General features: G+C 41.4%; 1 protein-coding gene and 1 non-coding gene across 12 annotated transcripts in view; both read right to left on the bottom strand.

The window, feature by feature from the left end:
- Positions 1-26,919, bottom strand: part of CYRIB (CYFIP related Rac1 interactor B) — a 147,399-nt gene that overhangs the window by 53,998 nt on the left and 66,482 nt on the right. For 2 of the 11 annotated variants that reach the window (XM_027063908.2, XM_053208342.1), the window contains exon 1: positions 24,488-24,723. The exons of 7 other annotated variants lie outside the window; for them this stretch is intronic. The gene's annotated coding sequence lies outside the window, so the exon portion shown is untranslated. Of the gene's footprint in view, positions 1-24,487; positions 24,725-26,919 lie in introns of those variants that run through there. 2 more of the 11 variants (XM_027063909.2, XM_027063906.2) reach the window with 2 other exon arrangements.
- On the bottom strand, positions 18,472-18,676 carry LOC113600732 (small nucleolar RNA SNORA73 family). The gene has a single exon (XR_003421842.1). It is a non-coding gene; the product is annotated as a small nucleolar RNA SNORA73 family (small nucleolar RNA).

The following is a 26,919-nucleotide window of genomic DNA, read 5'->3' as shown; positions in this document are numbered from 1 at the left end:
TAAATGATCTGACACACTGTCTACTAAAGGCTGAAATGTGGTACTGTATCTGTGACAGATTAAAAAAAAAAAAAAAGTCCTGGAACCAGCAGATAGAAGTACAATTGGCAACCTTCAGCTCCACTGGATTAAGAAATTCAGATAGTAGGAGACTTGAAAAGAAGTTTCTGCCAGAAGACACAGGAAGAATTCTCAAGCAACTATCACCTGATTATCTTAGATTCCTTACTGGACCAGCATGCTAAGGAAAGAGTTACCATATTGGGAAGTCCTGTAAAGTAACCCTAACAACATGAGAACTTATGGCTGCTGCCACACAATGGGGACAGGAGGGAATCTATCCAGAACCTAGGGGGCTCGACTGGGGCTGCCGTGCTCAGTAATAACTGTAAATGAGCAGCTGCAGCAATTATAGCCCAACAAGGTTAAGGCAACTACAGGCATTGATCCCTTGGGAGAAGAAGGTCTGAGTCACTGGACCAGGACAATGCTTCCACCTGTTGAAGTACTGGCTGAAGAGGAGGCAAATCTAGATTGAGTGGTAGAGAACTGCAAAAATGAACATTATTCACTAACCCTCCTGTTGTAAGTCTAATGTAGAAGTTGTGGCCAGCCACCATCTTGAAAACTCTGCAGGAGACTGGACTAAATGCCAAGTGCTTAATGGAGGATATATGGCTGTATGGGACACCTCTTGTGCGCTACCTCACATATTCACTCCGAGGCACCTCCCCTTAACTGTACCACTGGGCTCACTTTCTGCTCACAGGCTCTGCTATAAGAGAGACTTACAGCAACTTTTCAGCCATCCTGAGACATGCAAACGAAGTGTGAAGATGTTAACACCAACACACTATGGGCAACCCCTGACCACTGGGGAATGGGATCTGGTAGTAAACACCCCCCTTCTTGGCACGCAGAGGCATATTCTTCGTGTCTTCTCAAAGGACTTCCTCAGGCTCAAGTCCCAGTGGCTCACAGATGTGACCAGTTAATAATGTGCCCTTGCACTGACCTTCCTTCCCCTCTGTTTCACTTGCCCCCGTTCTCCAACTTGTTTCCTGTTAACAGGTCCCCAAATAGATTATCCGCTTAAAAAGTCCCTGTCTCAGGTTCTGCTTTTAGGATGAAACCAGGACACTTGTCTTTTGGGACACCATACTCCTTTCCTTTTCATTCTACCCCAATGGATGCTTTCTTAATCTCTGTTGCTGAACTTCTCTCAAACCCCCCAATGCTGACATGCCCAGGACTCAGTTCTGGGTCCTCCACTCCCTTTGTGATTTCATTCCTTCATGGCTTTATGTATCAACTACATATATCAAATTTACTTATCCAGTATAGACATTTCTCTCCAACTCCACACTCTCATAGCCACTGACTGCCTACTCAAATCTCCACTAGGATGTTTTAACAGATACCTCCAACTTTAACATATCAACACTAAACTACTCAGCTTCCCTCCCCAGACCTCATCTACTTTGTCTCCCTCAACTCAGTTGATGGCTTCTCTATCCTTCCAGTTGCTCAGGCAAAAACCCTGGCTTCCTCTGCAACTTCTTTCTCTCACACATCCCACATTCCACTAACCCTCTCATTACTTAAAATCTTCACACCTACTATTCCAGCTCCTATTAACTCAAAGTTGAGGGTTCTGCTGCATGAGCAGCCTTAAATCTACCTGCTATTACTTCTTAATCCAAGAGCCTCCAGAACAAGGACTGCAAAGTTAAATGAGTTTGGAGTTGGCTACAGGAACATCAGAAGCAAACAAATGTCTATACTTAATCTCAGGGGTGCCATGGCTATTAACATGCCATGCTAAAAATGCTGGTGATCTGGTGCTGGATATTCACATAAAACAAGTCTTAGATGTTATCACCTAATTAAGCTTTAGAAATCATCAGTAGGCCTGAAAAACAGTCTGAGGGCTCCATCTGGTTGATGAACCATCAGTTTGCAACTTGTGCTCTAGGACTTGTCTGTAATTTATACATTATTAATCCTAATCTTTTATTTTTTCCTATCAGTTAAGAGATGAATGGGAGCTATTTATGTTCAAAGCCGAACCATTCTGGTTTTCCTCAAAAGCTCCTCTCGGATCAATGTTACTACAAATGGAATGAATAAACACATTTTTGCTTTTTCTGCCAAAAACAAACTGACTTCCCTAAGGCAGACCGAAGCCACCCAGAAATAAACAAAACAAGTGGCTTGGCTGGCCATTTCATAAACCAGAGCAGAAAAACCAGTGCCACTTGCATAAAACCACTAGGAAAAAATCTATTCATCCTGTCTCTTAATAAATCAAGAAATAAGAAAACACTTGTAATTGTTTTTACCCTTAGAAATCAAATGTCACCTCATAAATAATGAATATTAGATGCTATGTAAATGAGATAATCCAGGCATCTAAAATCCGCAAACCTAGACGTTCAACTAAGTGTTAAAATTCCTTTGCCTCCAGCAAAACATAAAAGCTATGACTTCAGAGCATTCTGTCAACCACATTTATACAGCTTTGCAGTATTTCAAATGATGATACCTAAGTCTAACTGGTTATGCAACCTGCACTGTTCCTCCTTCGTTTGGGTATATGATAAAATTGAATTCAATTTAATTTGTTTAAGCTCCCCTTGACATAACGCAAAGCGATCTTAAAGCCATCTTAGAAAAAAAAAAAAAATAGAAACTGATTTAAAGGGCCTATCGACCACATTTCCAGATCAGACAATATTATGAAAATGCATTAGTAGAGAATTCCGGCAAATACCTAAGTTTTAAGAAACTGAAAAGGTTATCCCAAATCCATTTAAGAAAAAAAGAAACATGCAAGCTTATAAATTTTTTTTTAAAAAAACAAGAAAAAAACCAGTCTTACACATTAATAATTAAAATTGTGTGGAACTCACACAGATATATAGTCAGAGGAAGAGAACAGAGAAATCACAATGGTCCAATTGTATATAAATGTAAAAAACCACTCCAAGTATTTACTGGAAAATCTATTTGTATACAGTCCCAAAATAAATACCCAAGGAAATGCTATGATGAAAAAGATGTACTGCACTCTCTAGAAGCGTCTGTCCACTCTTACTGTAGCAATTAAAACTTTCCAGGTAAAAATGAGGTTTCATGAAAAATATCTACATACAGAGCTGTGGCAACTAAAAGAAGATATTTCAGCTAAGGGTAAAGCATGGCAATCAGGTATTAGGAAAGGTTTTATGAAGCCCTAGTAGCTAAGACAGATTTTAAAAAATGAACAGGATTTGGACAAGCAGGAAAAGAAGGTAGAAGGTTCAAAGAGAATATTCCATATGAGGAATGTATAAAGTAACCATCATAGGGCAATGAAGAAAACTTTATTCAATAAATGGTACTGAAACAATCCCATGAAACACTGAGATACAACCTTCTAAGTCTATTCATTCTAGATGGGTTAGAGTTTAATTTCTCAAAACTAAATCTCAAAAAAAAATCCTCAAAAATAATGCCTTGCTTATCTTTGGATGAGAATTTGGAAAGACAGAGTCAAATCATATAAAAATTATAAATTAAGGAAATTCAAAATATTTTAATGTTTAATGTTCATATAAATGTATTAAAAAATCACATCAAGAAAGGAAATGATTAACATGATAATTCATAAGAGCGAGAAAACAGTAAACACATGTATAAAAAACTTTATATTCCCCAATAATAAAAAGGAAATATAACAAAATGGTTTAGAGCACTGGTTCCAAAATAAGATAAACCTGGGTTGAGTTTCCACTTAATAGGTTCTCTGAGCATCTGTTTTGTTATTTGTAGATTCAGATTTCCATTTATTTCCATTAAGTCATCTAAGCGTCAGTTTCCCTTATTTGCAAAAAGGAAAAGTAATGTCAAAGACCGTGCAAAGATTAACAGAAATGCCAGTTTTACTGAACATGGTCACTACTTCTCTTATTCAACATCAAATTACAAGAACATACAGCCATCCATTTTGATGTTCTATCTCAAGGGCAGTACACTTGAGAGCATCCCTGTCTGAGACACGCCAGAGCTCAAATACCCGATACAAATCTCAGGCTTCTATGTCTTCTTACGCCATGATTACTACTGTATGTTTAGCACTTAAAACATGCCGTTGTAATTATCATCATCATCATCATATAAACCATACCCATATGCTATTTTTAAAATATCTACTCTCTAAGGGCGCCTGGGTGGCTCAGTCGGTTGGGCATCAGACTTTGGCTCAGGTCATGGCCTCGCAGTCCATGAGTTCGAGCCCCGCATCTGGCTCTGTGCTGACAGCTGAGAGCCTGGAGCCTGTTTCAGATTCTGTGTCTCCCCTTCTCTCTGACCCTCCCCCGTTCATGCTCTGTCTCTCTCTGTCTCAAAAATAAACGTTAAAAAAATTTTTTTTTAAATATCTACTCTCTTTAAAATGTAATGGAAAATGAAGATCCTATAAATATAGAATGCTTTATAGTTTTATCCTTTTCTCCCATCTTTTACATCATTATTAGTGACCAACCACATCATTTCTTACAAATGACAGTGACTGTTCACTGAACATCTATTACTCAGATCATGCACAGACTGCAACACTTGTAGCGGTGTTGCCTCCTTGTCTCCCGCTGACAAATCCATGTCGCATTTTACAAAATGAATAATCAAATGAGGGAATTTGCCAACAAAGATAAAAGGGCAGCAAAAACACAGAAGTGGTAACACTGAAGTCCAACTCTAAGGGAACGTAAATGAAGCTGCCAAAGAGCGAGCTGGTTGCAAGAAAGCGGACAGTGCTGCCATCAGAGAAACTAGACATGCCAGTAAGAGGAACTCGGTGAAGGTGAACTTACTAACATGAATGAAGAAAGTGGTTATGATGAAAAGGAAGCAGATGCCCCAGAAGAAGTAACATCAGAGAAGAAAATTATATTAAAGGAATTTGGGGGGGGGAGCACCTGTCTGGCTCAGTCAGCAGAGCATGCAACTCTTGATCTTGGGGTTGTGATTTCAAGCCCCAGGTAGGGCATAGAGATTACTTTAAAAAAAAAACAAAAAAACAGGAATTCTTGGATATATTTCAAGACATGGAGAATACAATGGATAAACGTTGGAAGCAAATCCAAACTCAGAAGTATGACAATGTGGTCAAGACATAAAAAGAATGTTCACTCCTATTATCCAGCTATACAACAAAAAAGAAGTAGGCAATTGCTCCCTTTTAATTACATGCAACACAAAATACACACACACACACACACACACACACACACACACACAGGGAGCAAAGAATACAATGTGCATCCAGTCACGTGCTTTTCTACAGTCATGGCACTTCGCAGAATACCTCTGAACTACAAACCTGATAGCAACAGAAACACAGACAAGTTCAAAGTTGGGAGATCCAAAGTCCCAAAGCTAAGTTCATACCTTAAGTTGCCATTTTTTTCTACTGGGGAAATATATAACATAAGCTAGTGCTTAATGGCAATAACTTAAAGTGCCAAAACAGAGATAACGCTCTCGCAGCATGTTGTAAGCGCAACATGTCCTCATGCTGCATCTAAACTGCATACCACACGTTTCAAAATACAGATACTGTAGTTGTATTTTGAATCACCTATGTAATACTTGTAAAAAGCCTATTCCAACCAATATATACACAAGAAAACTAGAAACCACTAATAAAATCAAATACTCCCATCCCACTCTTAAAATTTCTTAATTATTAATACGTCATTAAAAATTACAGAAGTAATTTGCAAAATCTGGCTGGTTTAAAGACAACTTTTGTTGTGCACAAATAATATAAGCCAGGGCACTTTGTAGTTCAGGCTACTGCAGCATGACATCAAGCAGGCCAGCATTACAGACCTGATCCACATCTGGCCTCTAAGCCTCAGGGAGAAAAACTCTGTGCCTGGCTGTCAGACCCTGCTCTCCTAATTCCAGAGAGTTGGATAACCAAAACAAATATTTAAGCATCTTCCAAGTAAAAATATGCATCCAGGGGCGCCTGGGTGGCGCAGTCGGTTAAGCGTCCGACTTCAGCCAGGTCACGATCTCGCGGTCCGTGAGTTCGAGCCCCGCATCAGGCTCTGGGCTGATGGCTCAGAGCCTGGAGCCTGTTTCCGATTCTGTGTCTCCCTCTCTCTCTGCCCCTCCCCCGTTCATGCTCTGTCTCTCTCTGTCCCAAAAATAAATAAACGTTGAAAAAAAAATTTAAAAAAAAAAGATATGCATCCATATATAATGTACTTTGACAGAAAGAGTCCATAAGTGTTTAAACTTGGAGCAAGAATCTTAAGTCTCTCAAAGCTTGAATTTCTTCATCTGCAGAAAGGAAGCAAATACCCACCCCTAAACGAGCGCCTGGCTGGTTCACACAACTCTTGGAGCACACAACTCTTGACCTCGGGGTCGTGAGCTTAAGCTCCATGTTGGGTGTAGAGATTAAATAAAAAACTTTTTAAAAAATCAAACAAACCTACCCCTAAGACTGAGAGACACAGAGAATGAGGGGCACCTCTTAACACTGTCTGCCTCTTTTGCCAGGTCTTACCTGGTCACATCAGGCCAACCGTACTCCTTCTGCATAGGTGCTGTTACTACGAACCTTGCAGTTCTTTTTAATTTTTTAATTTTTTTAAAGTAGGCTCCACACCCAGCGTGGAGCTTTCCCTCACGACCCTGAGATAAAGACCTGAGCTGTAATTGAGAGTCAGACACTTAACCAACTGAGCCATCCAGGCGCCCCACCATCCTTGTAGTTCTAAGGGCCCAGTTTAAGAACACCAGAGTATGAGTTCCTGTGTTAATCCCACATTATTAAAATTTTTATTGTATTTCCAGCAGTGCTTATGCTACAAAGTAATAAGACAATCTTTATCCTGAAAAAGGTTAATGACTTCCTATGGAAACAATACTTGCATGTATAAAAAGTACCAAGACCATACTAGTTCCGTCCACATTATATTATCATTACATAGTCTACAATTATAATAGAAATTTAGAGAAGAGGACAGTGTGAGTTGAGAGAAGAGTATATCCCAAGTGTGGGTTAAGTTCAAATGGGACCCATAACACATCGTTGTATTCATCAAAATGGCTCTTTCCCAGGACTGAAAGCAGTTATCACAGCCCACTCGTTGCTATCATATACCCTGCACTAAGCACAATGTTGGAAACACTGGAATCTCCTGTGCGTATATGCTGAATGAATGGATGAGTGATTTAGCAAACAACATGATAAGAGATGTAAGGAGCCTGGTGTAAACACGGCTAGTTTAGAGTTATAGTCCCACAAGATTGGCCACCCTGCTAAAAGGATTTGTTTGGGAAAGTGAGTGATAAAGAATGGTTTATATACAGGTGCTATGCAACTGACAAAAATTTAGAAAAATGTGCAACTTGTCCTATTAAAATTAAAGCAATAATGAGACTTTAAATAAAATAGACTAATGTGTCCACCATGGTTTTATAGATAATGGTTTTTCCAAGCTGACAAAGTAACTGCAGCAAACAGATAACTGGTATCTGGAGATCTAGTATCTCCGGGGGAGATACTGTGCATCTGATATGGGATATTACTGCACAGCTATCTGTCTTGGTAACCATCAAATAATAGATTTTTAAAAGACTATTAAAAATGCTTTGCCACAATCTTATGTGAATTGCTTCCTAACGGCGATTCAATGAAGATTAGTAGAAGACCACCAAAAGGTCAGCTACGGTATGCAGTGCAGAGTATAAAATGCCAAATAAACTACAACCTACCCCCCAGAAGCTCATTGTCTGTGAGAAGACATACAAAAAACTTACTACAATACAGTGTAACTAAGTAAAATGCTAGAGAACTGAAGTTCTGTGGATAAACTGCAATGGGAAAATGGAGTAATGGACTTATCCCTAGGGCACAGTCTCAGAGAAAGCAATGATGTTTGAGTTGGCCTGGTATGTTTAAAAACAAAATAAAACAACAACAACAACAAACACCACCGCTAACAACTTTCAAAGACATTCCTTAAATTCAGTAAGCTTTAAATTAAGTAAAAAAAAATTTTTAAGTATGAGCATATCCACTAATCTGGAAAAGGGAATATTCTCTCCTCCTGAAAGAGACCTTTTAAGCACTATCTACCTGATTGTTAACAAGGGGCTCCTAATAGATGAACACTAAAATCCTTAAGAAAGAGGCTTTGCTAAACCAAGACTGATGCAATGTCAAGACTTCTACAGAACAATGGGTAAGACCTTCCAGTTTGACTAAACACACACACGGCAATTTTTTCAACAAGTACCATTCCGTATGCTGTGCATGTCTGAACCTTGACCTGTTTGCTCTTCTTTTATTTCTTTATTGAAGTTTAGGTAATTCCAGATTTTCACTACTCGAGCCTAAATTTACAAACCAGATGACAGGAAAACATTTTCAAAAAAGAACATGTACTCTTTACTGAATGAAAACTATAGATGTACGTGTTAAAGCCGTATCTTAAAAAGACACAGTCCAACATGCTACACCCTACACTTCCTGGGATGAAATGGTGGGGGGCGTTATCTCCGCTTTTTTTAAATGTTTATCTATTTATTTTTAAGAGGGAGTGAGTAAGAACAGGGGAGGGGCAGAGAGAGAGGGAGAGAGAGCATCCCAAGCAGGCTCTGCACTGTCAGCACAAAGCCTGACACAGGGCTCAAACTCACCAACCGTGAGATCATAACCTGAGCCAAAAACAAGAGCTGGACGCTTAACCAAATGAGCCACCCAGGCATCCCTCTTCACTTTTTGAAAACAGCCTTCCATATCTTACAGGCTTTCCTCCTAAGAATGAAATGGCCACTAATGGCCACAGGTTATCTAATGGGTTCAACAGATAAAACATCAAGACACACAACTACAAAAGCATCACATCACACAGGTTAACCTTATCTATTTCTCTCAAAAGAGCTGGTAATCCTTTAATGGAACTGGCTTTCCTAACTTTTAGAGGTTTGCAGAGATAATCAAGTGGAAAGCATTCAGTATTTCCAAAATTTGGCATACGTATGTATGTATATTGCCTCATGTTGTCTTCTATGTAATAAGAAGGGACTGTCATTTCCTGAAATCACTGTTTACATGCACACATACTATTTGGTGCTAACATGTTTAAAACAGTGTATTTGAGTGTATTACTCTCAAAACACTACAAACACAAGAAGAGAAAGCAAATCAACAAGTTAAAATGTCTCCAAACTATGCATTCAGTTTGGGCCATGTTAAATTTGCCAAGCAAAGGGCCTCCAAATGAAAATATGATGAGAGGGTCAATGGAGCACAAGCGTGGAGGTCAGGGAAGGTCAGCCCACAAATACTGCCCCTCCCTGTACCCCCACCACTTCCCATCTGGAGAGCGCAATCCAAAGACCAGGGATACTTGAGAAATCATTCAGAGGAACGGCAACAAGAGACCAGGGCCACAGTGTCCTAACCAGACTGTGACTGCAACATAATCTGGGCTCTATGTTCCTGCTGCTTGCCCTCCTGTGGTTACTGCTCACTTTCTGAACCTCTAATCTAATTTCTAATCTCTCCACCACCACCAATTCTGTGAGCTACCTGCCATCATGCAATAAACTCCTCTTCCATCCAAATTAACTTGTAAGTGTCTCAAACTTTTAACCAAAGATTCTTGAATGAATTCTAAAGAATATTCTGGACTCCTATAGAAAGCTAACCATAATTTCTTTCCTAATTTAAAGTCATTCCTACAAATAAGCAAAACTTAACTATGTTACAAATGTAACTTGGGGCTCTGAATATAAACAATAAAGACACTCTGAAATTAAAGATTACAGAAATCATTTTTGAGACTTTTATGAGGCACCTTAAAATTTATTAAAAGTTTAAGTTTCACAGTATAAAATTTGAACATTAAAAAGGTAGAACATTCAGAAAGAAGACAAAATACTAAGATCACTTTAAAATGTTATCAGTCTAATAAAGAACTGTTAAAAAAACTTCCCAGAAAAAGAACAATGAAACACATTTTGAGGGAAAAAAAAAAACAACACTAAAGTGATAACTGATTTTTACAAAGTGTTCTTTCTGCAATAAAACACCTTTTTTCGTGTTATACATTCTAAAGTGCTCCAAGAACAGTACTGCATAGATTCTCTACCTGGGCCTACCTTTTCTTTAGATCCCTAATTCATATGCTTTCCTTACTGAAAAACAAGTAAAATTACTTTTCATTCTTTATGAAAATATTTCATGTTCCAAATCAAAAGTGGAATTTTCAGTTATACTAAAAATCAACATTTCTTACATCCTGGATAGTAGCCTGTCGTCATACTAAATCCCTTAATCCATTTGATATTTTGAAGGAATACATTTAGAAGAAGCAAAGCAGATATTAAGGAGAGTAAGAATGTATTTAGAACTTCAGAAAGCAGCACTATAATAAGGAAGGAAAGGGGTTATAAATATTTGCGAAACCTACTCTGTACCAGGCATTTTGCTAGAGACCATAATTTTTTCATAAAACAATGAAAAACAGATGATGTTACCCTTTCCACAAAAAGTAAATGAGGGGTGGGCCTAGGTGGCTCAGTCCATGATCTCAGAGTTGTGGAATCGAGCCCCGCACCAGGCTCCGTGCTGATGAGAGGAGGCTGCTTGAGATGCTCTCTCCTTCTACCCCACTCAAAGTAAATAAACTTGAAAAAAAAAAAAAAAAAAAAAAAGGAAAGGAGGAAAACGAACCTCAAAAGCTGATTTACTTACCTCATGTCAGTGCTAATAAGGGCTGACGTGACTCAAGCACAGATCTGCCTGGTCCCAAAGATAATGACATTTTATCCACAATAAAATGCCTCAATGGGAACATTCTTCCTGTAAAAATTTGTTTTCATTGATAGTTTTCTTTATTACAAAAAACAACTGTAGCCATCACCCTGAACAAGCAGAACCTGCGGGATGTAACCATAAAGCAACTTTTTATCTACCTCTGTCCTTTATTCTGTGGTCACAGTTCAATGTCCCTGAGCTTTTATTTAGGCAAGCCTATGACTCTGGTCATTTTTGAGTTATAAAAACTGTCAGAATTTAGAAACTGATAGACCCAGTTTAGTGTAATTATCAACATTTTTCTTCCAATGCTACAGCTTCTGCCCCGTCCCAGCTGGGCCTGCAGCTGGCTACCCCCAGGCATTACAGGCCCTCCCTTCCACTCTCCTAACCCTGGGGTAGCAGTTAAGTGTCACTAGAGGCATGGGCACACTCAGCTCAAAAAGTATTTAAAACTGATCTACTGAGAGAATGCTTTCAGGAGTCCCACGGAAGCTCTCACCCACTCCGGCACTGGGAATCCCTCACTGTAATACCCTGATGCGGGATAATGCGGCTCCTGCGGGAATCCAGCCACTTCTTCCTCCCTCTCTGCCTCACACCGCCCCAATCCTATGAGCTTCCCCTCCCTAGTAGCCCTCATCCGGTCTGTAGGAAATACGCACCTTCCCCCAAAGAACTCTGGGAGGATGGGCCGAACACCCATACAGTAACCTCGCTTTGCTGTGCCACCAGCACCGATAGCTTATGTTTCATTAGGGCACAGTGAGACAAACATATATCCGCTGTCTCCCCTGAACTGCAGAGTTACATATTAAGCCATCCAAATAGTTACCAGAAAGCTTCTGTACTTGAGGCGGAGCACACCAAGAAGGGAGGGGGGAAGTTAGAAGAAACTCCTAGCACAGGGCCAGCTGGGTGGCTCAGCTGGCTAAGCGTCTGCCTCTTGGTTTCAGCTCAGGTCATAATCTCTCGGTTTGTGGGATGGAGCCCCACGTCAGGCACTGCACTGACAGCTCGGGTAAGATTCTCTCTCTCCCTCTCCCCCACACTCACTCTCTCAAAATAAACATTTAAAAAATATTTTTAAAAAAAATCCTAGCACACTAACAATTTGGTTTACAAACACTTTTCCAATTTCCAACAACCTTGTTCAAAAACTATTCTAATTTCCAACTTCTTGAATCTTTACACTAACAGATGGGGTAGGTACTAGAAGTCCCAAACCCATTTTCCTGCTCTTTATTTGGCAAGACTGCATGGTATCCTTATAACTCTCTTTAAAAATGTGTACCTACTGACCGAGGGCCAAACTCACAAAAAAAGAGCTCCATTTCAACATATTACCTGACATATTTAGCACTTTACTAAATTTTCCACAAAAAGGAGGAAGAAAAATCCATAATCCCACCACATAGTTATTAGCCACAGTTAACACTCAAGTGCGCTGCTTTCCTTTCTATAAAGAGTCCATTTGTCAATTGAAAATTTCTTATTTCAAGTTTTCTTTTCAAAATCCTGTCCCCAAACCCCTCATTTGTATAATTTCATCGAATAATCCAGTTTCCCACACAATTTCGGTGTGCCCTTTTCAAACACCAAATTTCCACTAAGCCAATGTAAAGGTAGCTTTCTGAAACTTGTCACATTGTCACTCCCCAAACTCAAAAGCTATAATGGCCCCCCACTGCCAGAGATTAAACTTCAATCTTTTAAAATTATGTATGGGCACCTGGGTGGCTCAGTAGGTTGAGTGTCCGACTTCAGCTACGGTAATGATCTCACGTTCCTGGGTTCGAGCTCTGCGTCGGGCTCTGTGCTGACAGCTCAGAGCCTGAAGCCTGCTTTGGATTCTGTGTCTCTCTCTCTCTCGCTGCCCCTCCCCTGCTCGTGCTCTGTCTCTCAAAAAATAAAATAAAACGCTAAAAAAAATTTTTTTATTATACATAATCTGTACACTCTCCTATACACGTTACATCTCTAAACGTGACTTTAAATATATAAAGCATACCGCAAGAAACATGTGAATGCCAGGTGAGTTTCTGGCCATTGGATCCAACATACACTCAAGATGGGAAAGTGTCTCAGGATTTGGCCACAGTTCCACAACGACCACTGAAAGTATCTCAAGATCTCAAGATCTCAAGGACTACAGACTGAATCCGCAAAGTGCAAAACAGCAAGGAATGTTCTTCCTTTATTAACGTGGTAAAAACAAACTTGCAGCAGGGAGCAGTCCTCATATGACTGCAAATAAAACTGTATCACCACACATATAATATTTACTGGCTCCACACTCATAACCACAACTGCCAAAAAGTTAATCTAATGTTCAAGAGCAGATTTATGGAAACTTTAAATGTTTAAAACCGGATTTGAGGATTAATTTTATTAATGTTTCACACATAATCTGCCATCCATTCACAGAGCACACATTAAAAAACTTGTTTTAAAGTCATCTTTCAACAGATGAAGTGAGAAATAAATTCCAATTAACATGCTACCAAGTAAAAAAAAGCACTCATAGTTCTTAGCCCAAAGAATCTTTGCTCTTCTCAGAAGTGTATGTCAGTAAAAACTCACAGAATTACAGAAGTGCCTAAAAGAAAGAAAAATAATCAGTTCTCTCTTAAAGCTGACAATAAATGTATTCACTCAAAAAGTACACGAGAACAATGAGTGTGGGCAAATACTGATGTTCCTTTATGTATAATTGTGGAGGATGTGCATGCACTCATACAACATGCATACATGTGCGAGGTATCTGGAGAGATGTTCACCATAACAGTGACTGCTTAGTGACTTTTGCTTTGTTCTTTTACTTTTCCGTTTTGTTTCCATTTTTTTTTTTATAAATGAACATATACTTTTACAAGAAAAGAATGCTATTTGCGTTATTAAAACACGGCACGAAAAGCTACAGTAATCAAGACACGTGGTACTGGCACAAGGACAGACATGTAGACCAATAAAACACAAAAGTGAGTCCAGAAATAAACCCATATATCTAGGGTCAAATGAGTATCAACAAAGATACCAAAGCAATTCAATGAAGGAAAGGATAGTCTTTTCAACAAATGGCGTTGAGACAAGTGGGTATCTATACACAAAAAGATGAACTTAAGAAATTTACCTCATACTACATACAAAAGTTAATTAAAAATGGATCACAGACCCAAACACAGGAGCTAAAACTATAAAATACAAAACATTTAGAAGAAAACAAAGGCGTAAATCTCATGTCCTTGGGTTGGGCAAAGAATTCCCAGAGAGAGCACCAAAAGCATGATCCTTGAAAGAAAAAGATAAACCAGACTCATGAAAGTTCAAAACCCTTGCACCTCAAAAGATACCGTTAGGAAAATAACAAGACAAGGCACAGACTGGGAGAAAAATATTTGCAAATCACGTGACTTGTAACTGCTTGGGATAAACTGTCTACCAGCACCTGTTTAGCCCTACTTTACGACTTGAAGACGGTTTCCTATAACACTGTAAAGCAGTTATGCTTCTAAAAAAATGTTCACTCATCTCTTCCTGTGAGACCCAAACAAGATCCTAGTGAAAGAACTTCACTAAAAGTTCTGCTTGTATACCTCAAGTAGGAAGAATTCTGAAGTGTTTAAATACTGTTTTGAATTATTTAAAAGCATAAGCTATCAACCTACCCAAACCAGGCAAACTCGGAATGGTTTAAAAGAAATAAATTTGATTTTAATAAAACATATACAATTTTTAAAAGTTGCCGATAGGGAACACCGAAGATCAGCTAAAACAAAGTTCTTAAATGAACTTTTAATATGCTAATGGACTAGTAAGAAGGGGCCAGTGACACATACCAAAGAGAGAACACTGGCCAGTTGTCACCATGGCACAGACTATGATGGAACTTTTGGCACACCCATTTCAAAGGGTTGCCAACCCCAGGCTACATATTTTGACTACTGCTTCAACGTGCTGTTCTATAAATAAAAAGGAAAAGCTTGGGTTTAACTACATTCACATTGTAATGGAGGAAGTCCCACTTACTGAAGAGTATTTCCAAAATGCTTCAGCCCTAGATTCCCAGACATCAACCTTTTACTCACTAGTAACTCAGAAGTGGTGCCACTATAGCTAGAAAATTACCTTACACGTCCAGCTCTGTACATTCAAGTACACTCTAACCCGAAAGAATAGAATAAATGAAGCTGACTTTTCTGTATTTTAGAAAACTTGGTAAATAATATTTACATAATATCAGAACATATTAAATATTTAAGTCAAAACCAGTATAAATGTAACAATGTTCAACATGTTAGCTTTTAAAAAAATTTTTTTTAATGTTTTTATTTATTTCTGAGACAGAGAGAGACAGAGCATGAGCAGGTGGGGCAGAGAGAGCTGTCAGCACAGAGCCCGACGCGGGGCTGGAACTCACGGACTGTGAGATCACGACCTGAGCTGAAGTCCGACGCTTAACCGACTGAGCCACCCCGGCGCCCCCAACATGTTAGCTTTTAAAAGAATACTGTTTAAATGTTTGTTTATAGAAAATAAACTGGAAAGGAGTTAGAAAATGCCAATTGATAAAATGAAGCTCAACCTCCGTTTAAAAAAATGACAAATTCAAAGTTTAAACTTCCCTCCAACTATGCTAGCTTCTCTTAACTTCCCTAAATCTATATTGTCCCAAGATCTAAAGGAAAAGATGCCTTTAGATCATGGAGCGCCTCGGTGGCTCAGCTGGTTAAGCATCCAACTTTGGCTCAGGTCACGATTGTACAGCTTATGAGTTCAAGTACCGCGTCGGGCTCTGTGCTGACAGCTCAGAGCCTGGAGCCTGCTTCGGACTCTGTGTGTGTCTCTCTCTGCCCCTCCCTCACTTGTGCTCTGTCTCTCTGTTTCTCTCTCAGAAATAAACATTAAAAAAATAATAATAAAAATAAAAAAGCCTTGTTAAAAATGTGCTTAACACTTCTGTTACAATTTTCCAGAATTTTAAGGCAAGAACTGCAGTATGATATAAACAAAAGCAAAGTAATCTCATGCCTTGCAACACAAGATGGTTTTCTCACATTTCACTTTAATGTAATGTCCCTGAAATTCTTAAAGAAAAAAACACGTATGGGGGCTCCTGGGTGGCACAGTTGGTTAAGCGTCCAACTCCTGATCACGGCTCAGGTCATCATCTCACGTGAGACAAGAGCCCTGCATCAGGCTTTGCACTGACAGTGCAGAGCCTGCTTGGAACTCACTCTCTCTCTGCCCCTCCCTGTTTTGCTCTTGTTCCCTCTCTCTCAAAATAAATAAATAAAATGCTTAAAAAAAAAAAAAAAACACATCTGATTTTTTTCAAATCAAAAGATGTCTGGACAGGTTAGTCATTCCTTTTTGAGTAAATGTTATTAGTTATCAACTTACCTTGGAGAACATGCATCTCAAAATTCCACCAAGGTCATCATACGTTTGCCTCAAAATGCAGATCAAGAATACCAATAACAACACGTACCGTGTTCTTACCACATGCCAGTACTTTCTTAAGTCAGATTTATTGACGTATAATTTACATATGTTGAAAAACAATTCTCCAGACAATTTTTTTAATGTTCTGTAAGCAGAGCAACACTGACCCACTGCCCTTTGCTCTGGACTATATTTTCAAACAGCCTTGAAAGATAAAGATAAATGTTAACCTCTGGAGCAAAAGACAGGCATGCTTACTGTCCAGTATAATAAATATAATGTATCCCTCTAGAACAAAGGGCAGGCATGACTGCTGCTCATTACAATACCCTTGGGTTCCCTAAACTCAGGGCTTCTCTCTGATTATGTAACCCACTACGTGTGCAAGTATTACCTGAGCATCAGGAAACCAGCACAAATGTTGAGCCTCTGGCTACCGCTCCTGCTATTCATGGGTAACAAACTGCCCTTCATCTCTCCCACAGGAGTCTGTTTTCGGTATACCAGCATCGATCAAAATGTGGCAGGGTAACTTACTAGCTTGCAAGAAGGTAAGATTTCAGACCATTATGGTTCTGGACAGTTTTGGGAATAAGGACGGGATGCTGACAGAACCATCCGTGACTTTCTAGGAGAGAGAGGATAAAGGCCACCAAGGGCAGAGTTCTAGGAAATGGGAAGACACCCTGGGATCTGAGCATGGTCCTACTGGTAGATGGGGAGAAGGTGAGAATACAGATCCCTACTACTCTACCGATTAACGAATAGGAGTTGGACTAATGTTTAGAAACTGAGCAGTGAGAAGTGGAACTGAAATCACCCACCCAAATGGTGTTTGTTCATTCTCCTCCGGGCTGGCAGAGGAAAGGATGTGGCAAGACAATGCGGCAACAAGCCCTGTCTCCAGGTGAAAGGCAATGTGGCTATGACTGCTGAGCCAAGGAATCCCCAAAACTAAAATAGATGATGTAAGTAACGATGGCCTTGCTGCCAATATGGAGTTTTAGGTGCACCAAAAATATGAGAAGTTCCTTTGAACTACAAGGGAATGACCAAAAGTGAACACAAAGCTTTGATTTGTGGTACAGACAGCTTCTCTCTCCCTCCATGCTCCCATCTCTATCCCACTCTACCTCCACCCCCAAACTCTTCTGCTTTACAGAAAAAAATGATAAAAGATGGAGTTGAGGTCTCTCTGACGCCCAAAAAGAACTGAAGGCCATAAATACCCCTATTGGGCTGCCTATACCCCTATAAGGAACTGCAGAGACAGACTCAAAGTTTTAAGGTTCTTTTAGATATAGGAACCCATGTCATCACCAACCTACCTCGTCCCATGAGAGGAGGGAACATCCAGATTCAATTAAAAGGGTTTGGGCAGGATTTACATACAGATGGGAAGAAAAATCAGTATCATGTAAGAGTAGGGCTCTTTGGGCGAGTTCAATGTCCTATTGTTGCTGCCTCTACAATCCAACATATAATAAGAATTGGTGTGTTGTATGCTTGTACTTGCCCACCCTGTAAGTGCCAGAGGGGATTCTCCCAATCAGGAAGGGCCGCATGTAGAAAAATGCTAGTGCCTTTGGGACCCTACAACCCTAATGGCCGTTTCTATTTACAAGTCTCTGTAACTTATGATTTTACTGCTTAGACCCTCTGACAAAGGGAGGCAGACAGTCTCCCCCTGGAAGTCCCCCTGTGGGTTCTGAACTCTTCGCCTCCCTGACCCAACTCTCTGGCATACTCCTTCTCTAAGGTAATTGTTAGCATGCTACTAGCCTCTTGTGGAAACTGAATGCCTGAGTCATTCATGGAGACCTCATGATCCCCAGCCTGATGTTCTTGCTTTGGTTTTCTAATCTACTACTCCCCCTTGATTTACTCTAAATGGTAGTTTTAAAAATGGGTCACATGTGCCCAAGCTTTCAAACCTCCAGACTTATCTTACAAAAACAGCACTGATCATTCACTTTACCAACTCTCCCTGCCAAATAAAGGACCCAAAAGCATGAAGTATCAACTGTCAATGTTAGGTGAGGCTCCTCTTCTCTCCCCAAATCAAATTATTTGGAATCCTGAGCAATCACTGCAAAACAAGATAGGTAAGAGTTTAATCCAGTACAACAGCAGCTGATAAAAGCAGATTTTTCTTTTACTTCCAATCAACCTAGAGCCTGACAGGGGGTGCTTTTGAAAGCGGTTTCCTGTATGGTTTGTCTCCTCAGTCATCGTCCACAGAACTCTGAGAAGCTGCAGGAATATGCAGGCACAGACTCAAGGCCTGGCTTCATTACCAGCATCGCAGAAAGGGACTATATGTCATGGGGCAAAGCCCTGTGCTTGGCTATGCCACCTGGACAGAGCCCAGGGAGAGTGACCTCCTGGGAGTACCCACGTGGGTCCTATATTCCTACTTGGGGACAGGTCAACTCCATGACTAACAATGTGGAGAGAGTCAACTCAAAATGCGTCTTTGAGAAGGCATCTGGCTTTGTCTTAGCCCCAGGAGCATCTCAATTTTACATGAAATAGTAACAAGACCTCTGGGGAAAATTTATCACCTACTCTACCACCAGAAGCAAAGTTACAGCCTCTACAGAGCCTACATCCAGTAAATCATCAAATCTTATGGATTTAACACCACTGCTCCACTGTCAACAAATACTGAGCATTATCAATTCTTTCCTGGACTTTGGCAACAGCCCCTTAACTTGCCTACCTGTACTCAATCTTACTTCACCTTCAATCCATTCTCCAGAAGCTGTCAGAACAGGCTGAGTATTTCACTCTCTCCCGCTTAAAATCCTATAATGGTTTCCCCATAGCCTTCAGTCCAAACTGACCTAAACTTGTTAACATGACTCACGCAGCCAGCCTTACAGTTTACCTATTATGTACCTCTTACCCACCCCTCCTTTACATCATACAAAACCAGTATCCATTTCTAAAATCTACCTGACCTCTCTTATCTCCAAGCTTTTGCTTCTCCTTCATCTTATGCCCATGCATTCTTCCTTTAGCCTGACTGACTAATGGACCACTTTGCAGGTTTTAATTCAGATAGCATTACAACATGGGCTTTTAAGACTCATAAGACGAGGTACCTATGGAACAAATAGCAGTGAATTCACATTGTCTATTTTTCTCTATCTTCTACTGTAAGGAGGGACCACCAATATTTATTCACTGTTAATATAACCCTGCTTAGGTGCTCATTAAGTATTCAGGTGATTAAGGACACCTGGGCGGCTCAAGTCATTTAAGCGTCCAACTTCAGCTCAGGTCATGATCTCATGGTCCATGGGTTCGAGCCCCGTGTCAGGTTCTGTGCTAACAACTCAGAGCCTGGAGACTGCTTCAGATTCTGTGTCTCCCTCTCTCTACCCCTCCCGTGCTTGCACGTGAGTGCATGTGCATGCTCTCTCTCAAAAATAAACAAACATTAAAAATTTTTAAAAATGTATTCGGGTGATTAATAACAATCCTATACCAAGTACTGTGCTAGCTGTCAAAAAAAATACATGATCAAAAACAGGTTTTTAAATGACCATTCAGCTTAAAAATACATTATTTTAATAAAATTATATTCTGCCCTCCCTATCACATTGCACTGAAATTAAATTAAGAATGTCATATGAGGGGCGCCTGGGTGGCTCTATTGGTTGAGCGTCTGACTCTTGGTGTCGGATCAGATCATGATCTCAGGGATCCAGTCCCACGTTGGGCTCTGTGCTGAGAATGGAGTCTGCTTAAGATTCACTTTCTCTCCCCCTGCCCCTCCTCTTCCCCACTCACATTCTCTCTTAAAAAAAAAAAAAAAATCACTTCAAGACCTATTAAATCACAGATTTCATCTAAATTAGTGCCTTCAAATTCTCTATTCCTCTCACACACAGAGAAATGACATAAATAATTGCCAAATAATTATATCTAGGAATATATAACTCTTTTCATAGCAAGTGTGTCCTAAAATTGACCTAAATAAGCATTCAATGTAAAGTGAATTATCTAAGAACATGCCAATTTTTCATTGGAAGAAGTATTATTCTGAGCACGGTGAAGAGTATCTTTATCAGTCTAAACTTAACACAATACCAGACAAAATGTACCAACTAGAATATATCAAGTAGAGATTACTTGCATGGCAGAAAATAACTGCACTGGATTAAAAACTTCACAGTGTTGCATACAATAGTACACTGAACAGCATCTTTTCAAAATAAATAGCTACAAAAACGTATCTTTGCATTAGGTCTTCACTTAAACAAAATCACCCAACATCTTTGAAAAAAGCCATTCTCACCCATGGTACCACAATCAAGACGTGGGATGTGTCACAAGAAATGTGTATATTTAAAGAACCAACGTTCTAAGAATGACTTCCTTGTTTGAAAAGTTTTACAGATGTCACTCATTTGCATTCCAATATATTTACATGAGTGGGAAACGAGTGAACCTACAGCAAGTTAACAGGAAATCATAATCCTGTCCATGCTCACAAGACAGCAGAGAAGTGAACATTTTCCATCCTGTGTGTCAGCTGAAAAAGCCTTTAGATTGGCTGTTTTAAGTATGCCTTCTAAGTATGTAATATAAAATACAGGACCTCAAATTAGTACTTCGAAACCAAATTTTAGTAAAGACTATAAATCATAGAGGCCTGGGTTTATGCCAGCCTTCCTCACCCTACTTGGGAGCATACTTGGACAAGATACCTAAGCTCTCTGAGCCTGACATTCCTAGTGTTAATTAGGAATTAACTAGGAATTAACATATACCATGCAGTTGTCCTAAAACTACCTTAATCTATATAAAAAACTTGGCATACAGTAAGTGTTCACTATTACAGCATAATAATTAAAGAGCCAACACCAAGTTCTATCCGTAAGTAGCTGTGTCACTTTAGTGTAACCTCAGCTTCCTAGTCTGTGACATGGGAATACGAACAACCCTAACATGGTTGTTGTAAAGACTGAATGTCTTAGAACTCAACCTGGCAAGTAGTAAACGCTATGTGTTAGTTACTACTAACATTATCACTATCACTGAAACATTACATAACCACTGTCACAGTACTTAAGATACCTTCCATTTCTGCCACCTGAAAAAATAGCTCTTGAAAAATTAACTTAATTTTAGGAAACTGATCATAATATAGGATAAGCTTACACACCCAAGAATTTTTATGCTGATTTTAAGTGCACAAAATGTTATCCGAATTCATTGCTCATGAATACTGACAAGACACGAGTCAAATAACCATTCTAAATGAACAATCCACTCAATGGACTAAAGCATAACACAAAATATATGTCTACTGTACTTTTTTCCCCAAAGATCCCAAAGCAGTTTAAGTAATCAAATATAGCAATCCTCGAAATACTTGAGAAAACTGCAGCTGAGACCAATCAACATTTTTCCCAAACCTTTTGCCACATAATTACAAAATGATGTTATAATCAAAAACTCTTTGACCTTGCCATTCTTTCAATTATTCAAAACATCTGAATATCTACTGAGCATCAGTCTAAATTCTGACACAGTAATAGAAAAGGAGAGATGAAAAATAGTGGGAATGCCACTAACAACATAATTAAATATTTCGAAACATTATAATTTTGTTTTCCTTAAATGGTGAAAGAGCAAATTATAGGCTCTATAAGTTGAGTGCGTCAATACTTAATAATTTAAGTAACCTCATTCAAGTGACAGTCCAGTCAGTATTTTCACTAAGGAAACCAGGAGTAAGATGATAGAAGCATCCCTCTGTACTCCCCAATTACTTACTATGGTAAATGACCATTCCAAATATGAGTTAAATAATCCCAAGAGTGACACTATAACATATTTTTAACCCATATTTGGGGAAAGCTCAGAAAAATGGGACACCATAAGTTTGATTTTGTTAAATATCACCTGTAATCTATATAAACTATATTTGCTTAATCTTAGAATCTGCAATTATATTTTTGCCAGGGCAACTAGAATGAATTTACTAATCACGTCTCCCTTGGCTGAACCAGTTTCTTAGGAGAGAAAAATCTAGCCTCTCCTCAATTATCAAACGATCTAGAATTCATACTATAAAGCCAACATCTTATGAAGCAAGAGTTTCCTCTGGAGCAGCTACATAACTGTTAAAAGTTTTAAGGAGTTGAAAAAAAAAAAAAAAAAAAAAACGTTATCTAACAAAATTGCTCTGCCAAAGAAATGCAATCCTAACTACGAGTTAAGAAATCTTACTGCTAGGGGAGCCTGGGTGGCTCAGTCGGTTAGGCATCCAACTTCAGGTCAGGTCATGATCTCGCAGTCCTGGAGTTCGAGCCCCGTGTCGGGGCTCTGTGCTGACAGCTCAGCTCGGAGCCTGGAGCCTGCTTCAGATTCTGTGTCTCACTTGCTCTCTGCCCCTCCCCCACTCATGCTGTGTCTCTATCAAAACTGAATAAACATAAAAAAAAGAAATCTTACTGCTGGAGTGGTTATCCAAAACCTAAAAGAGAACAAACAGCCAAGTGCCTTTTTAATACCTAGCTCCCCAGAAAGGCTGTTAGAAAATGGTGATGTCAACACTGATAGCAACTGTATCATACTGATATGCAGACAGGTATACCTCAGACCTAAAAACCTTCCTTTGACTTCATTATTATGGACTATGACGGTCCCAAGAAAAAATGGCCGGGGGCGGGGTGGGGGGGCCTCTCATTTCATTTTATGAATGCTGATCAAGCAGTGTTACCCAACTACAACACTTCACAAAGGGGCTATCAAATAAGCCCCAATTATCAAGATGTTCTAGACAGGAAACTTCGGTTTCTATTATTAAATACAATTAAAGAATTAAAAGGATCAGTGTGTTTTTCTTGAGGTACATTTGTCTAAAGTGATTTGCATGAAGTCCCCAAAGACCCAAGTGATTGAAATTCCTTTAGCTATATAAAACACTCCTCTGGAATGTCTGTCAGCCAAATTGCAAGACTGTAAGAACACAAAATTGACTGATACACATTTTCCACATAAAGATTAAGTTGGAAAGGGATGGCAAACTCAATAAATTCGCAGGAAGGGGGTTAAAAAGTGTAAACAAATTCCAAAAATCTTTGTCTTATCCAGAATAGCACTTTGTGGTACTGCAAGAATTCAGGCATTTCATCAGTATTCCGCACACCAGGGGACACTCGATAACTACTGCTGACAAATTAGACGAGAAAAAGTCTCACCAACAAACGGTATTAACAGGTAAGGCTGCAAATCAGGCAAGAAACCGATCGAGGAGGAACGTGGAGGTGTAGAAAGAGTAACAATCTTCTGCCAAATTTTATATTCAGAGAAAATTAATGCATCATAGATACCCCTCCAAGGGAAAAAAAAAAAAAAGATATTTGGTACGGCCAAGAATAGCCAGGAGTTATAAACACACACACACACACACACACACACACACACACACACACAGCAACTGCCACTTCCACTACAGTTTGACAGTCACAGATTTGGGTAATTATAGCAGAAATTGTGTGTTTTGGAAACACACTAAGACCACACCCTAGGACAGAGAATTTGGACTTTAAATGCTGGGAATTTAAGAGGTCAACGCGGTGTACAAGTTGGACGGTCTGGCCGCACAGGTGGAAGGGTGGAAAGGGGCAATAAAGACACCAACTTCCACGCGGGTGACCAGGACCGCTGGCTGTCGCGGCGAGGCGTGGCGGAATCCGAGGGAAAAGGGGGTGTGGATCTGTGGGCGAGTCCGGGGAGAAAGGGAGGGAGGTAAGGTGGCCGCGAGGACGACAGGGAGCTGGGAGCCGGGGATGGGGGGCGAGCGCCGACGCGGGAGGGGAAGAGCCAGGGAGCCGAGAATCACGCACGGCGGCCGGCTCCAGGGGGGTGGGAGGGCGCGCCGAGCACGCGCCTGGAGGTGCGGGTGGGAGGAAGGGGCGGAAGAAAGGAGGTCCGAATGAATGAGCGCCGGCGGGGCCCGGGCCGCGGGGGAAGGGGCCGGGGCGCCGCGGGCCGGCGGGCGGGGGGCGCCCGCAGAGGTGCAGCCGCAGCGCCGGGGGTGGACGCCGGGGCGGGCCCACGGCGCCGGGGGCCGAGGAAGCCCCGCGCCGGCGCGGCCCCCACCGCGCCCGTCTCTCCGCCAAAAAGGGGTCGAGGGGCAGGCAAGCGAGGGGCGTGAGGGAAGACGGAAAACGGTAAAAATAAATCACTCACTCTCCGCTCGAGCCTCCAGGCTCTCTCAGCCCCGCTCCTCCGCCCTCCTTGAGCCGCGGCGGCGGCCCCTCAGCGGCGCTAGAGGGAGCCCCGGGCCCGGAGCGGGGCAGCGGCGGCGGCCGGACCGGGAGCCCCTCCGCACCTGCCCCTGTGGCGGAGCCGCGACGAGCCAGGCGACGGCGGCAGCAGCAGCAACAGCAGCAGCGGCGGCTCCGAACGGGGAGGGCAAGTGACCCGGATGTACAGGGTAACGGCGAGGAGGGGGAGGGGGGAATGCCAGGAAGTGAGGGAGCCGCGGACCTGTCCGGCCGTGCGCATGCGTCGCGCGCCCGCCCCGCAAGGTAAATCCTCGGCCTTCCTTCCCCGCCCCTCTTCCCCCCGCCCCTCCTGAAGGGGGCGTGGCGAGGCCGGAGACAGGTGGTCCTGCGCCGGAGGAAGGAGAGGAAGGGGGCGCGGCCACCGCCTCCGCGCCCCCCGCCCTCCTTAAAGGAGCAGCATCGTCGCGCCGAGATGGCATCTGGGTGGGTCAGAGTCTTGCAATCTTCTCATCTTACACTGGGAAAACTGAGGTTCAGAGGTGGGGGTAAGCTGCTTCAGGTCAGCTAACTCGGAAACACCAGGAACTGGAACTCGGAACTCGCCGATCAGGACTCTTTGTGCTGAACTCAGCGAAGCTGCCACATCCCACCACCCCCCACGCCTCAAATGGCTGGGCTGGCGAGCAAGCCTTTCCCCCGCTCCAGGTACTGAACCTCACTCCCGCTCCCCGGCAAAGCAGAAGCGCGGGCCGACTCCCCAGAGCCTAGAGGTGCACCGTTATCGCCTACGATGGTATCGTGGAGACACCCTGGGGAGATGTTAAATGATCAGTCTGAGGACAGAAATCAGGCGCCACTTGAGACTTGTACCTTGCCACGCATGGCTCTAAGAGATAAATGAAATGTTACAGAGTTACGCTCTGGGCAAAAATGTCCAGGGCGGGGGGCAGAGAATTTGGATGTGGCCCAGGGCACAGCATCTTATTTCCAGAATCTCTCTTCACCCTGGAACATAAATGCTCCCTCTTTACATATAAAAACAGAACAGTCCAGGGGCCCCTGGGTGGCGCAGTCGGTTGAGCGTCCGACTTCAGCCAGGTCACGATCTCGCGGTCCGTGAGTTCCAGCCCCGCGTCAGGCTCTGGGCTGATGGCTCAGAGCCTGGAGCCTGTTTCCGATTCTGTGTCTCCCTCTTTCTCTGCCCCTCCCCCGTTCATGCTCTGTCTCTCTCTGTCCCAAAAATAAATAAATGTTGAAAAAAAAATTAAAAAAAAAAAACAGAACAGTCCATCCAGCTAGTTCATCCTAATCCTGCTATGACACAGATTTTTTTCATTAACACTAAAGTGTAAATGATTACAATGTTACCTTTACCTGGAATATTTTCAGTTTGATCGGATAATTACCATGGAAGTAAATGGTTCGAAATATTTTGGGGTCAAGGCCCCTACTGAAAATCCCACAAAAGTAGGGGCTTTTCTCCCCCAGAAAAATGCACATATGCACACAAATTTGCGTACAATTTCAGGAGATTTATGGACCCAGGAAGCCTACCTATGAAAACCTGACTATGAACTCTGGTCAAATAGGTAAAATCCCAGGAACTATCCAGGCCTTACCAGATGTGGTAGCCAAGAAAGCACTCCTTGCCCCAAATACAGAAGGGCAGCCCTTCCCTTATTTACTCTTTTGTCTTCCTCTTGAATTACCTGGAGACTCCACGGTGTTAGCCATACTATATAGAAATGTGTTAAGAGTCATGGAGAGAGATTAGATGGCTTTTAAAAAAAAATTTTTTTTTTTAGTGTTTATTTTTGAGACAGAGACAGAGAAAGAGCACGAGCAGGGGAGGGGCAGAGAGAGAGGGAGACACAGAATCTGAAGCAGGTTACAGGCTCTGAGCTGTCAGCACAGAGCCCGTCGTGGGGCTCAAACTCATGAACCGCAAGATCATGACCTGAGCGAAACTGGACGCTTAACCGACTGAGCCACCCAGGCACCCCGAGAGATGGCTTTTTGAAGGCATACACTGAAGGCAAGGGTCATAGGCCTCAGACTTTTACCCTAATTTTCATACTTTAGGAAAATTTAGGAGTTCTATACTATATTATAATCTCTATCAATTTCAGTTAAACTAAGGGAGCCAATATTTTGCAAACATTGATGCTGACAGAACAGTCTTCACAATCCAAGAACTTTGGTCCGTTTTTCTTACACGCTGATACACAGTCTTAAACAATTCTGGTCCACAGAAATCCACTGTCCTCAATTTGTGCCAGAGGAAGAAAGTTCATACACCTGCCCAGTCCCTTAAATATGAGCTCTGAGTAACCATACATCTCTACCTCAATATCCCAACAAAAGCAGAAATCTCTTCCATAGTATCAACCCCAT

This window comes from Acinonyx jubatus, chromosome F2 (assembly GCF_027475565.1).
Source record: "Acinonyx jubatus isolate Ajub_Pintada_27869175 chromosome F2, VMU_Ajub_asm_v1.0, whole genome shotgun sequence".
NCBI classification, from domain to species: Eukaryota; Metazoa; Chordata; class Mammalia; order Carnivora; family Felidae; genus Acinonyx; species Acinonyx jubatus.
Note: the sequence above shows the minus strand (reverse complement) of the source record. Positions and strands in the feature narration are given on the sequence as shown.